General features: G+C 42.5%; 1 long non-coding RNA gene across 4 annotated transcripts in view; it reads right to left on the bottom strand.

Moving 5' to 3' along the window:
• Nucleotides 1-203: 203 nt before the first annotated feature.
• The window catches only part of LOC120393144, a 28,543-nt gene continuing 15,349 nt past the window's right edge, over nt 204-13,397 (bottom strand). The window contains exons 2-4 of one of the 4 annotated variants that reach the window (XR_005591927.1): nt 9,393-9,497; nt 7,477-7,600; nt 204-264 (exon numbers count right to left, since the gene is read on the bottom strand). This is a non-coding gene — a long non-coding RNA (uncharacterized LOC120393144). Of the gene's footprint in view, nt 265-7,476; nt 7,601-9,392; nt 9,618-12,598; nt 12,642-13,397 lie in introns of those variants that run through there. The other 3 variants (XR_005591928.1, XR_005591925.1, XR_005591926.1) reach the window with 3 other exon arrangements.

Below are 13,397 nucleotides of genomic sequence, written 5' to 3'. Positions count from 1 at the left end.
TATATCACACAATGGGAACTTTTTTTTCTTGGGTATTCTTCAAATCACCATTGATAATGAGGTTTAAAGAACCTCCACACTGAAGTAATAGTTTATAACAGGATTTAAATAGGTAGAAATGTGTATCTCACTTTTCATCTCTTCCGCATAATTCTGGGTCTCCTTCAGAAACTGTTTAGCTGTTTTCAGTTCTTCTTGCAGCTGATGGATTTCTTGAGATTTTTGATCAGACTGGCAGCGAAGAAGGTTTTTTTCCTCCATTTCCTACAACAAAACATTAGTTACAAAACAGTTGATTAAGTCAATAAACTGAGAGTAGTGTGATGTGGAATACTACCCATCTGAGTCCCATGAAGACTCTGGAAACATATACATGAGTTAGGAACACAAACGGCACTCTTGGCAGTCCTCAGAGGGCAGACAATCCTTTTGGGACGTCTCCCAGCTGGCACAGATCACAGCAGTACTTAGGTGGCTCAGGATATGGAACCAGGGAGCTGCAACCAGTTCTCTGGTGCCTGCCTATAGCAGATCTTGACACAGGATAGAATTCAGCCCACAAAAACAGGGCGTCAGTGAAGTTAAGTGACTTGCCCAAAGCCACAGAGGGGAGTCAGTATCAGAACACAGGAGAACTTTCCAGTTCTAGCTCCTGTTCTCAGACCACCCATCTCTCAGTGTGGATGAGTCAAATATATGAAGTTGCTCTTGGGAGCAAGATAGCATTAGATGTAAAGTATTATTAGTCAGTAATACCTGGGGGCTCGGGATAGTACATTTTCTAAGCATCTTTTTTTCCAAATACGTTAAGAAAAGTTAAAATACCCCATACAACTATGTCCTACCTGGGAACTGAAATAAAAGTTATTTCTAAGAAACTAACTCCTTCCACCCATCTGTTCCTGCATTGCTGGGTAAAAGATGGCATGGCACTGGTGGGACTCTACTGGAAGCAAGCCATCATTTCTTCATCTACTTACTACGAGCAGATGGGCACCAGTGTGCAGAAGCCAAATTCAAGAAAAGGGAGGGTCTGGATGGAAAACAAATTAAAACCTTGCCGACACAGCAAGTCTCTATTTTCAGCTATTTAAACAAGTCACCCAAAGAACATAACTAAAACCGTTGATGCTTCTAGTTATTTTCCTTTTGTCTCACAACCTTCTAGTCCAAACTGTCCAACTGCTATACCGTAACAAACACACACACACACACACACACACACAAACACACACACTCTATCAATCATTCTAAAAGACACAGGTGTCAAGCGACAACATTTTCAGACAATGCTGATGTATGACAAATGTTTCAAAGCTGTATGAATTCTCAGCTTCCTGTGTTCAAAATATCAACAAAATTCAAGGGGTTTAAATGGCTGAAACGCCCAGTCCTCTTGCTGTGACTCAGCACAAGTGGCTCTGATTAAGAAGCATTCAACAAAAAGCTGGAACCAATAACCTAACATAGCTGCAAAAAAAAATCCCATGCTCTGATGCAGGACGTTCACAAAACTATTTACAAGAAATGCATTCTCCTACCTTAATCTGGTAAGGCTACATCCCATCATTTGTATTTACAATTTGGCCTCAATCGCATAGGCCATCATTAACTCTTGCTTGAATCATCGCAATCCAATGTATTTAGACTTGAATGCTTCTGCCCTGCAAAATCTGCAAGAGTTACAGAACACAGCAGCACACCTCCTCAGTAATACAGGTTCACTTGAGTACATCAGTCCTATGTTTCACTCACTCCGCTCATTCCCCAACAGAACACTGAATCAAATCTCGGTCTTTATTTTCAAAGCTGTAAAGGAAATGGGCCCAATATACCATTTTACTCTCTCAGACTTCAGTAGCTGTGTTCCTCAGGAACAACTGTCTACACATCAGAAGTAAAACTAGCAGATGCAGCAGACAGGGCTTTTTCAGGAGCTGGCCCAATACTATGAAATTCACTCCTGCAAAAACTTAGAATGACAACTAACATCACCATTTTTCGTATTTACACTCCCCGCGCCCGCTCCCACCCTCCACACTTTGCCCTCTGGGACAGTGGTTTTCAACCTCTTTTCCATTTGCAGACCCTAGAAAATTTCAAATGGAGGTGCAGACCTCTTTGGAAATCTTAGATATAGTCTGTGGACCCCCACAGGCCACGGCTTGAAAACCACTGTTCCGTTGTAATGACAACCTTCGAGAACCCCTTAGACAGTCTGCAAACTCCCAGAGGTCTGTGCACCACAGGTTGAAAACTGCTCTGGGGGATATGGGAGAAATAGAAACCTCAAATAACAGATGCTAGTCACTTAATTATTCTTAACTCTGGAAAGCACTCAGATACAACAGCAATTGGCACAATAGAAGAACTTAAAAAAACCTAGTCGCTGATGTTGCTTCTACGACTATTTTGAGTTCTCTTCCCTTTCATTTTCCTTCTAATGCCAAATTAAAGGAAAAATCTTTTAATCTACAATCAAGGTTTTTTAAAAATCAAAAGTTACAGCCAGATGCTTTTTGTGTAAATTGGAATAACTTTACTGATTTCAATGGAGCTATGCTGATATATGCCAGAGCAGGATCTGGCTTCATAGTTAGAATTTTGTTGATAATGCTAGTCTATAGTCCTTGAAAAAGTTATAATGTACAAATCATTTGGGGGATTTTCTCTTGCTTTAAATTGATTGTGTGACCAAAAAAGTACCCACTCCTCCATGAAATCTTAGAATTAGGCAAAACACACTTATACTTAGGAAGCAGCTACTGATTCTAGAAGTTCCAAATTAATTCAGATATTTAATATATTCTATTTTTTAGCACTAAACAAAGAGTCTCTTGAACCATACTACATAATTAGATTAAACAAATAATTCCATATGAACTGTAACCCTATCTGTAGTATGCTGGTGCAAAATCATTTTTTTAAACTCTGACCATACAACCAATTTTTGGCCTTGGGTCAGTCCACATGGAATCAATTGCAAAAACTGCAAGATCGGGGCCTTATCTTGTATCACAGCTATAGGTCTTGTGACAGGGTCGGGCCAGAGGGCTACAGGAGAGTGATCCTATTGGGATGCAGGAAGTGGGGAGCCCACTGCTAAAAGATCCCCCCAGCCTTAAAGGGGGGATCAACAAGACCTGGAAACCAAGTGGTTTCAGGGGACAACTAATGAAATAACAGGGACAGACATGCTGTCAAAGGCTCAAACGAAGGGAACCAGATGGGGACACCGAGCAGAGAACCCCGGACAGCGCCCACTGCTCCTCGAAGGCATGAAGGGAGTCAGTGGACGCCTCCCAGAGGATTTCTGCCCGGTTGCGTGAATGGATGGAGGACCGGAAAGAGGCCCCACAGTTACAGGAGACTCCATCGGCCAACCTCCTCTCCCTGGTTTTATGGATGGCCATTTTAGCCAGGGCCAGGAGGAGGTTGATCAGGAGGTCCCGTGACTTTGTGAGGCCACCGATAGGCAGTGCATAAATAAGGAAATGAGGGGGAAAGTGCAGCCAGAAATGCAACAGGATATCTGTGAGGAGCCAGAATAGAGGCTGCAGCTTGGCGTACTCCAGGTAAACGTGCACCAGAGTCTCCCTCACGCAGCAGAAAGGGCAGGTGTCCAGGATGGGGGTGAACTGCACCAATTACACGCTCGTGCTCAGACCCCTGTGAAGAAGCGACCAACTGACATCCCCGGCGGGCCTTGGGAGCAGGGTGGAGTATAGGCTGGCCCACCGGGGCTCCTCACCCTCTAGAGGTGGCAGGAGGTCCCTCCACTTTGTGTCAGGGTGGGATGCAAAGGTGAGGAAGTGCAGAGTGTGGAGCACGAGCGCGTATGGATGTTTCCTTGGCGTGGTCTGGAAATGAACCGGCTTTAAGTCGTGCAGATGGCTTATGCTGAAGGGGCACGGAGGCCGGTTGGGTCCATGGGGCAGGGGCCCGCTACAGGAGAATGAGAGAAGGCAAATATATTAGCCCCCGATTAAGCAGGTCCCTTTTCCCTGGGTAAGATAACAGGGGCAGTTCCAGAAAAATCAGGAATTTGCTGGAACCAATGAAGGCAGGCAGGCTAATTAGGACACCTGGTTTAAAAAGGACCTCACTTCAGTCAGTGAAGGGTGCGCAAAGTGCTGAGAGTGAGAGGGCCTGCGGCTGGAGAACTGAGGAGTACAAACGCTATCTGGCATCACGAGGAAGGTCCTGTAGTGAGGATAAAGAAGATGTTGGGAGGAGGCTATGGGGAAGTAGCCCAGGGAGTCGTAGCTGTCACACAGGTGTTACACGTAACACTGTAGACAGCTGCGATCCACAGGGCCCTGGGCTGAAACCCAGAGTAGAGGGAGGGCCTGGGTTCCCCTCATTCCCCTCCCTCCTAATGGATATAAGAGGAGTTGACTTGGACTGTGGGTCCCACCAGAGGCGAAGATCCCTGGCCTGTCTCCGTGGCCCACTAGGTGGGTCAGCAGAGACTGTGGGGATTGTTCTCCTTCCTTTTCCCCATGCTGGCAAGTGATGTGGTTAGCTGAGTGAATGGCAGGTTTGAGCCATAAAACTGGCCAAACTGAGGGCTGCCCTGAATATCTGAGGTGAGCAAATCCGCCAATAAGTGCAGGACCCACCAAGGCAGAGGAGGAACTTTGTCACAGTCTTTTAAGATGCTCCAAAAAAGGACAGCCAGAATAAGACAGTATCGAAACACAACTTCTGGTGGAAATACACTATTCTCCAACATAGAGCTTGCAGAGTTCCCCTGGGAGTAGGTAAGGCATAAATGGCACCAGTTCTTACTGATTTCCAGTTTAAATTATTAATTATTCCAGTTCCTTTGACTGGTTTGCTAGTAAAGCCTGTTCTGCTCTGCACAGCTTCTGTGTTAAGCTCACTGGTGTCCTTTTCCAAACAGTGTTTCACTGCTATTGCCTATGAGGAAAACACATCACATTTTATTTGTAGTTATTAAAAATTCCTGATGTCCCTTTAAATGATGAGCTCCAGAGATACCTTAGAAAACAAAGCCAAAAGAATAAGCTACGTTCTGCTTCCTCCTACAGAAAGAGAAGTTTGGAGTAACTGTTGACTTCTGTGTTGTATAACTAAGAGCAGAATTTGGCCCTAAACCTTGAAACTCAGCATGATGGCTTTAAAAAAGTGCAATTAAAAAAAGCCCAAATATCTGAAAAATCCATCCTCCTTTCACTGTCCAGTCCTGGGTTCTAGATTCTGTATCATACCAAAAACAGTACAGGTTAAGGTAACACAAATCTTTAACTCAAGACTGGGCAAGGTTATGAACAATATTTTCAGGCACATTTTCAAGTATATAGTTGTAATGTATAAATATATTCATAATTTAAGCAATAGTCATAGTACAGTCTGGTAATCATTGGGAATCCTAACCAGTGCTTTCTTTTAAGCTCAATCATAAGGGCAGCAGATTTAACACTTGCTCTCCATTTTTTTTAACATAACATATTTTGTCAAAGCGAGCACCTATTGGGCTTAGAAGATGCTTCCCCATTCCCACTCAGTCCTCAGCTGCTCATTTGAGAGGTAACATTTAGGTGTTGGACTGATGATCAGCTATCACCAAATATGCCATTGAACAGCCAACAAACAGAAAGGATCAATACCAAACTAGACTCAATTCGGTACAATCCAAATACCAAGAGATTGACAAATTACTCTACCTTTTCCACTTACTATATACTCAAGGAATAGGTTACATGTTGTGAAAAACCAGTATTTGTACATCTTAATTCCCCATATTTATGGACCAACAAAGACATTCAGCTTGCACCTCTGTCTCCATAACCACATTCTTCAGGGGCAAGGGAAATTAGTGTCGTGCTATCCTCTATCTTAAATTTATCACCTGACTTTATATCGCAAGGATAGGCAACTTATGGCGTGCGTGCCACAGACAGACGGCACACGAGCTGATTTTCAGTGGCACTCACACTGCCTGGGTCCTGGCCACTGGTCCAGAGGCCTCTGCGGTTTAATTTAATTTTAAATGAAGCTTCTTAAACATTTTAAAACCTTTTTACTTTACATACACCAATAGTTTAGTTATATATTATAGACTTATAGAAAGAGACCTTCTAAAAACATTAAATTGTATTACTGGCACGCGAAACCTTAAATTAGAGTGAATAAATGAAGACTCGGCACACCACTTCTGAAAGGTTGCCGAGCCCTGTTATGTCGCTATCTAAACCAGGAAGTTAACAAGATCATAACTGTACCACCACCAAATTCTAACTGGTTTTCAACCTTTTTAACCTGTTTTATATCAGTCATAATAGCTCCATAGTACTCCAAATTAAAAAGGAAGTAAAAAATGAGAATGAAATAACCTAGTTCCATTCTAGAAAGGAGTAGGCTTTTCTGGATAAAAACCTATAGATGTCCAAGTTTGAGTATGAATCGAGTGTTTCAAGAGTAAACCTGGAAAGAAGAGTATGTGTAGAGAAAATACTAACCACCTCTGTAGAAAAGGTTTGATTAATGTGCTCACACAGCTAGGATGACACATAGCTATGCCAGACAGCTATCGTGGACAAATTTAGAACCTCTGTATGAAGTCAGTGTAGACCATGTCTATCATAAATAAAAAAGCAGTTTTCTATTAGAGAGTGTGGATAGAAAAGAAGCAGTGCTCATATCAGAACAAGGCTAAAGGGAACGGTTGTAGGGCATTATCCCCAGATTGCCTTTGGGCCCATCTGCTACCTCAGTTTACCTTTAATCTTGCATCAAACCAGATATCACATGTGGTGATTTTACAGTAGTGCTCTCTTCCAGGTTGGTTTATTATCATAACACAAGACTCAAACATACCCTTAACCAGCCTCAATTATTCTTTTCCGCATATAATGCCTCAAGTTTTTCCAGGTCTTGATCAGAGCAGGCCCATCCTTGTAGTCCCACCCCTCTCCTAGCTGGGACTTCTGCATCCTGCAAGTCCATCAATGGAGGCTTATCCCTGCACAGTTTCCAGTTCCTTGTAATTCTCTTCCCCCAAAAGGCTTCTGCCTTGGAGTTCTGGAAAATTGTCACCTGTCCTCTTCACAGGCCCTCTGCCTGGGCACTAACGAGAGAGAGTCTCTCTCTGAACTTTTGGGGCAGGGGGGAGGGGTCTCTCTCTTGAATGACCACAGGCTGCCCTTTTACCTGCCAGCAGGCCCGGTTTAGATGCATGCTTCTGTCACATGACCCTTGTATTTATTCCCATCATACAGGGAGATGGGCTAAACCTGACAAAAGGTGCAGCTGTGCCCCAGTCTTTTAATGGACCAGCTCACCCTGTGACAGGAACATACTGCAGCTTGCTCTGACCTGTGATATGTTTAGTTGCACTTAAATATTAGTCATGTATAGATCTTCAAGCACAATAAAGAGGACAGTTTTACATAAAATAAAAACTCAGCATCACCACTTCCATTTGAATAGTTCAGATATTAAAAATCCTACTTTGTTGAGTTCTGCTCGTAGAGCATCGTTGGCTTGCTGCAAGTCCTGGTTTATCTGGTCGCACGGCAGATCCCCTGTCAGTAAGTCATGTAGCTGATGAAACACTTCTTAGAAATGTAGAAGACTGGGGGGGGGGAGGGGTAGGAGAGAGAAACACACTCTAGTTACATGTTTCTTGTCAAGTTACTATAACTATTAACACTGGAAAACGCGGGGGAGGGACTGTAAATTGCCTCTTTAAAAAGTTACTAATTACACTAAAGCGCTCTCTGACAGAAGCAAAAAGAGTTTAAAACCCATTTTTAAGTAAAGCATAAATTCTGTTATGGCCACTAATGGCCATGACTCACTTTGGCCAATCAGAGTAGCCTACTTCATCTGCTACACCAAGACAGGTGGATCAAAAAAATACTAGCAAATAATGGAATGAAGCTTATATATCGATTCAAAAGTAGATCTCCATAACAACATTGAGCATTACAACTAAGCAACCAGACTAATCCCCAATAATCATGATCCTTTGGGGTGCGGGGAATTCCCTTCTTTGCTATGATTACATGTTTAGCTTATTGCTGTCAAAATGTTTTTCATGAGGAAAATGCCTTAGTTATTTTCAATTTGACTTAACACATGACTGGGCAGCAACAGAAGTTTGGTAGAGGGGCATTGACTCCTCCCGCCTCAGGTCTGGGGGAGCAGAACTTCACTAATGCACACCTCCTAAGATCCTTAGGAATCTAGCCCATCTCCTGCAACCATTAGGAGATGCAAAGTAGATATCCATCTGGGTATAATTCGTTTTTGAGGCTTCTTCCAGGCCCCACGGTCCTTATGGTTGGGGCTCTACATGAATTTGAGAGGGATTTATATGAGGGAATAGGGCTATGAGGGGCACGGGACTTTTAGTCGGGGTGTTGGGGTTGGTAAGGAAAAGAGAGGGCTGAGTGGGGAGCAGAAAGCAGAGGAAGATAGGGAGGAAAGCACTAGTGGCGTCTCCTGGCAACAAACCTCTCTGCCAAACTTCTCTTGGCAGCAGCTGCAGGACTCCCCTCTAACAAATCATAGCAGGTTTGTCAGCTGGAGAAGGTAGTGAAGTGCTAGTGCTTCCCCTCAGCTTTCTCCTAAGCACCCTCCTATCCTCCAGCAAGACACCTGCTCCATCCCATGTCCTCAAGCTCCCCCACAGCCTGTTCCCACTCTCATTGCCAGCCAGAGACCCATCCTATGAAGTCCCCACCCTCTTGGATCCCAGTGATCCATTTCCCCAAATCTTTATGTCTCCCCCACCCCTTATTATACCCAGCCTCTCTGCCCTCAGACCCTTTCCAAAGGCCCACTCCTACCCTGGCTTGGCCTGCCAGGAGCAGAAGAATGCAGGCGGGGAGGGTCAAACTCAGGAAGAAGTGAGCAAATTATTAGCAAAATGTTCAAACTTTTTTCTGATTTTATTTTTTGTCATCGAACTATAAATTAGAGGTGAACACATTGGTAGCCTGCCTGCCCAGCCTACCTTGAAGAAAAACGGATTCACTTCCTCTTACCAAGTTATAACCACCAGACTACTATTATCACCAGCTAGGGAACATGGCTTTAGTCAACTTAATTCGTGGTAGGCCAGTAAATTGTTTCACTAACAAATACAGATCCATTCAAGGAACTGAGAGGGCGTGGGACCAGCAGGGCCCCATGTACCGGCACATAAGCACAGGGCTCCAGAGGTTGCCAAAGCTGGCCCTGGGGGTACCATTACGGGGAAAAAATTCTGACAGTGTGCATGTGGGCACGCACACATCAAATATGGAATCGTCAGCGTTTTTTCTTCTACATGGACAAATACTCAATGAACAACTTGTTCGCTCTGGTAATAGCAGTCTGGAGGCAACTTTAAACTTGTGAAAAAATGGGTCTCGTCTTACCTTTTCCTTTCCTTTTCTTTTCTGTTCTACGGACCGATGATTATTTTCGACAAATTGTCTCTGATGACTCAGTAGGTCGTCCATTTTTTGCTCCAACATTTCACGCTATACAAAGTTTAATCATAAATCACAGTGATGCAAGGGTAATATTTATTATTTGTACTACAATAGCAATCCCGCCCCCGCAATCAGGATTGAAATCCCACTTTAGTAGGCAGTGTTTAAAAAAAAAAACAACAAAAAACGACATACATACGAGGAAGTCATGGTCTCTGCCCCAAAACTGCTTACAGTGTTCCATGACTTAGTGAACACTCACACAGGTATCCCATACCAAACTGAGAACAGATTACACTTGGCTAGAAGACAAGTGTGTGCTAAAGTTTTAATAAGTGTTTAGGCACAGGAGATAAATTCAATGCAACTTTAAATTTACAGAGAATCGGCACATTGATTGATCAGAAAAAAATTACTGAACTATTTTGAACATATTTACTAATATAATCTGCAATTCAATCGGATTTCAAACTCATGTAAAGAAGCTAGACTATAATAAGAAAAGCTCTCAACAGTCACATCTAGAGGTTATGGTGACAGCTATGCCAGAAACTCAGGTAATTTACAAGTAGCATCACTGTGACATCAGAAGCAGCAACCAATCAATCTTTCCTCTGCACTTTGCTATCAGTCAGTGAAGTGGAGAGGGCCTATTCACAGGTCAAAAGTTCTCATTGTTAACTTACTTGAACATCTGTATACAAACATGGTAATAACCCTGGATTGACTCATTGTCCCTGGCCTCAACCTACTCGCAGCCAAGACCTTCTCTCAATGGGGTCCTCACAGAGGTAGCAAAGAACAGCCATTACCATACCTCTGCAGAGGCAAATTCTTAACCTCCATTCATATGATGGTATAATCTTCAGCATCCCGTATATAGGATGTAGGAAGCAGCAGAATTTTCTAACAAGCAGCAGCATTTTCTAACATTCTTAAGTAGGCAGCAGAATGTGCATGCATAGATAAAATCCCTGACAGCAAAGAGTAGGTGACAACCATCACACTTACAGAAGACATATGTGGTGGTGCCTTTCCCACGGCAACATAACTTCTTTAATCTAAGTGTGTATGGAGGGGCAGAAAGGGGATGGGAAAAGAGTTAAGCTAAAGAGAAATATGAAGAATCGTGGAATCCATGACTTGCATGAGCTACAATGTTCTACCCAATGCACACGGAAATTGTGGAGCTGCAACAATTGGCAGAGGCCAAAACATTCAGCTGGACTAACTTCCCCATGTTAAATAGGGTGAAAAGCCAATGATTTTCAAAGAAGGAGACAGTGGTGCTGTAAAAACGTCATTTTATGACACATTCAAATGGCTTTAGGATGTATAAAATATCTGTGTTTCTTAGATATTTGTTATCGTTATTCACTCTACCACAATAACAATACTGCATTGCTGGCTGCCTCATTAGAGAGCTGGCCTGCTATTTGTTCAGTCTATCAGAGCAACTTATCCATAAAGGAAAACTTTTCAAGGTGCAGATCTTCCCCACAGCACACACCCACGTAACTGGTATTAAAAAAAAATTTAAAAAAAATGAAAAGGTAGGGGAAAAAGGAACCAATCACTAATCCCAAAAGTCATAGAGCAGCAGATGATCCACTAGTTTCCATGGTTCTCCTGCTACGTTGTCCAGTATATCAATGCAGTGGCTGACCCACTAAACCAAACAACCACTTCATGCAGTGGCAAGGAAGCTCCTGCAGAGAAAGGAAGTGCTGTGCAGGCTGCTGAAATCTTGCCCACCCTATCCCATATAGCAAAGTGTAGGCCTCTTCATGGATATGGAAAGATGGGGCCAAATAAGGATTTGCCTCTTAATGAAAGGCTGGGTTTGACTGGCTTTATTTCTTTACTCTTATCAGTGTACACCTGTTTGGCATCTGTTTTAGCTAGCAAAAAAAAAATCCATTTTATATGATTAACACACGTTTGCTCCACTAATGCAAATTATTTCAACGTTTCAATTATATCAGAACTATAGCCACAGAAATTTCTTGGCTTCCTTGCACTGAATACAAGAGGGCCTTTTCCCCCTTGATTCTTCTGCAGCAAAACAGAGAGGTCTTGGAAGGACCCAAGATCTTGCATTCTGAGCACTTTAAAACTCTTCAGTAAGGTGTGTGAATTCTTTCCTGTCATGGAAGGGATCCAGAGGTACCACCAGAATTTAGAGGGTCCAAAGGATAGAGAAAAATCTGTCCTGGATCATGCAGGTCTGTGACTCTAAGTGGACAGCACTGTTCTCTTTTCTTGTTTATGTACCAGCCTCACAGACTGCAATACAGTTCTACTAATAGGCTTTATTAACTTCTGCCTGTGCTGGTGCTGCATAAGCAAAAGTATGAGATGTTTTAGCTCATATAAAGCTATTTAAATCTTTTAAGGGCATAGGGAAATGGTGGACTTAAATATACAGTAGAACCTCAGAGTTACCAACTCGGGAATGGACGTTGTTCGTAACTCTGAACAAAACATGATGGTTGTTCTTTCAAAAGTTTACAACTGAACATTGTCTTAACATAGCTTTCCAACTTAACTATGCAGAAGAAAAATTGCTGCTTTCCCTTCTTTTTTTAGTAATTTAACACAGTACAGTGCTGTATTTGCCTTTTTTAGCCGGGGGTGGGGTGGGGTAGAAGGGATGTGTCTCTGCTGCTGCCTAATTATGTTCTTCCGGTTCCAAACGAGATTTGTGTGGTTGACTGATCAGTTTGTATCTCTGGTGTTTGTAACTCTAAAGCTCAACTGTAAATTATGGAGCCACCATTAGCAAGCACATACATAGTTAAGCTTTGTTGGAGAACTGTGTAATGAATTGTGTTAGTGAAATGTGTACTAAGTAATGTTAGAGAAATTATTATATACAATTCTGGAAGAAAATAGGAATGTTTGCTTTTTGTATGTAGTTCTGCTGCTTGAGATTGTCAGATTTTGCTGAAACAGTCTGTAAATCAGAAAATTGGTTTTTGTGTCTCATCTATAAAGTTCTTGACCAAGCAGATAGCAGGGTAGAGAAGAGAGCTGTTAGCTTTCAGTAAGTCAGGTACAATCCCTCATCCCCCCACCCATCCATCCAATCAGCTAACAAGTTTTTTTTTAATCACAATATTAATAAAATTCACTGCTTGTTCTCTTACCTTATTCTTGGCTTTGATTATTTCAATGACAGAAGACCCCAAACTCTTCATATATTCCATAGTTACTAAAAAGCTCTCAACAGTCACATCTAGAGGTTATGGTGACAGAGCTATGCCAGTTACTCAGGTGATTTACAAATAGCATCATTGTGACATCAGAAGTACCAACCAATCAATCTTTCCTGTGCAATTTGCTCAGTAACTCAGGTGATTCATAAGTAGCATCATTGTGACATCAGAAGTGGCAACCAATCAATCTTTCCTCTGCACTTTGCTATCAGTCAGTGAAGTGGAGAGGGCCTATTCACAGGTCAAAAGTTCTCATTGTTAAATTACTTGAACATTTGTATACAAACATGGTAATAACCCTGGATTGACTCAATGTCCCTGGCCTCAACCTACTCGCAGCCAAGACCTTCTCTCAATGGGGTCCTCACAGAGGTACCAAACAACCGCCATTACCGTACCTCTGCAGAGGCAAATTCTTAACCCCCATTCACATGATGGTATAACCTTCAGCATCCTGTATATAGGATGTAGAAAGCAGCAGAATTTTCTAACAAGCAGCAAAATTGTACAAGTCAGGTACAATCCCTCATCCCCCACCTGCCTATTCAACCAGCTAACAAGTAAAAACTCAAGGCCACAGAAACAGATGAGTACGAAGAATAAAAATTGCAGTTGTAATATAAGTACAACTGCATGCAGCCAGGGAGCGTGACAGCAAGGAATAGCTGCGATGGGAGCTACACAGATATAAGTAAGTTTTAGCAGGATAAGCAAAAAATGTATTAATCTG

Source organism: Mauremys reevesii, unplaced genomic scaffold (assembly GCF_016161935.1).
Source record: "Mauremys reevesii isolate NIE-2019 unplaced genomic scaffold, ASM1616193v1 Contig150, whole genome shotgun sequence".
Classification (NCBI taxonomy): Eukaryota; Metazoa; Chordata; order Testudines; family Geoemydidae; genus Mauremys; species Mauremys reevesii.
This window is presented reverse-complemented; position numbering and strand designations above follow the sequence as displayed.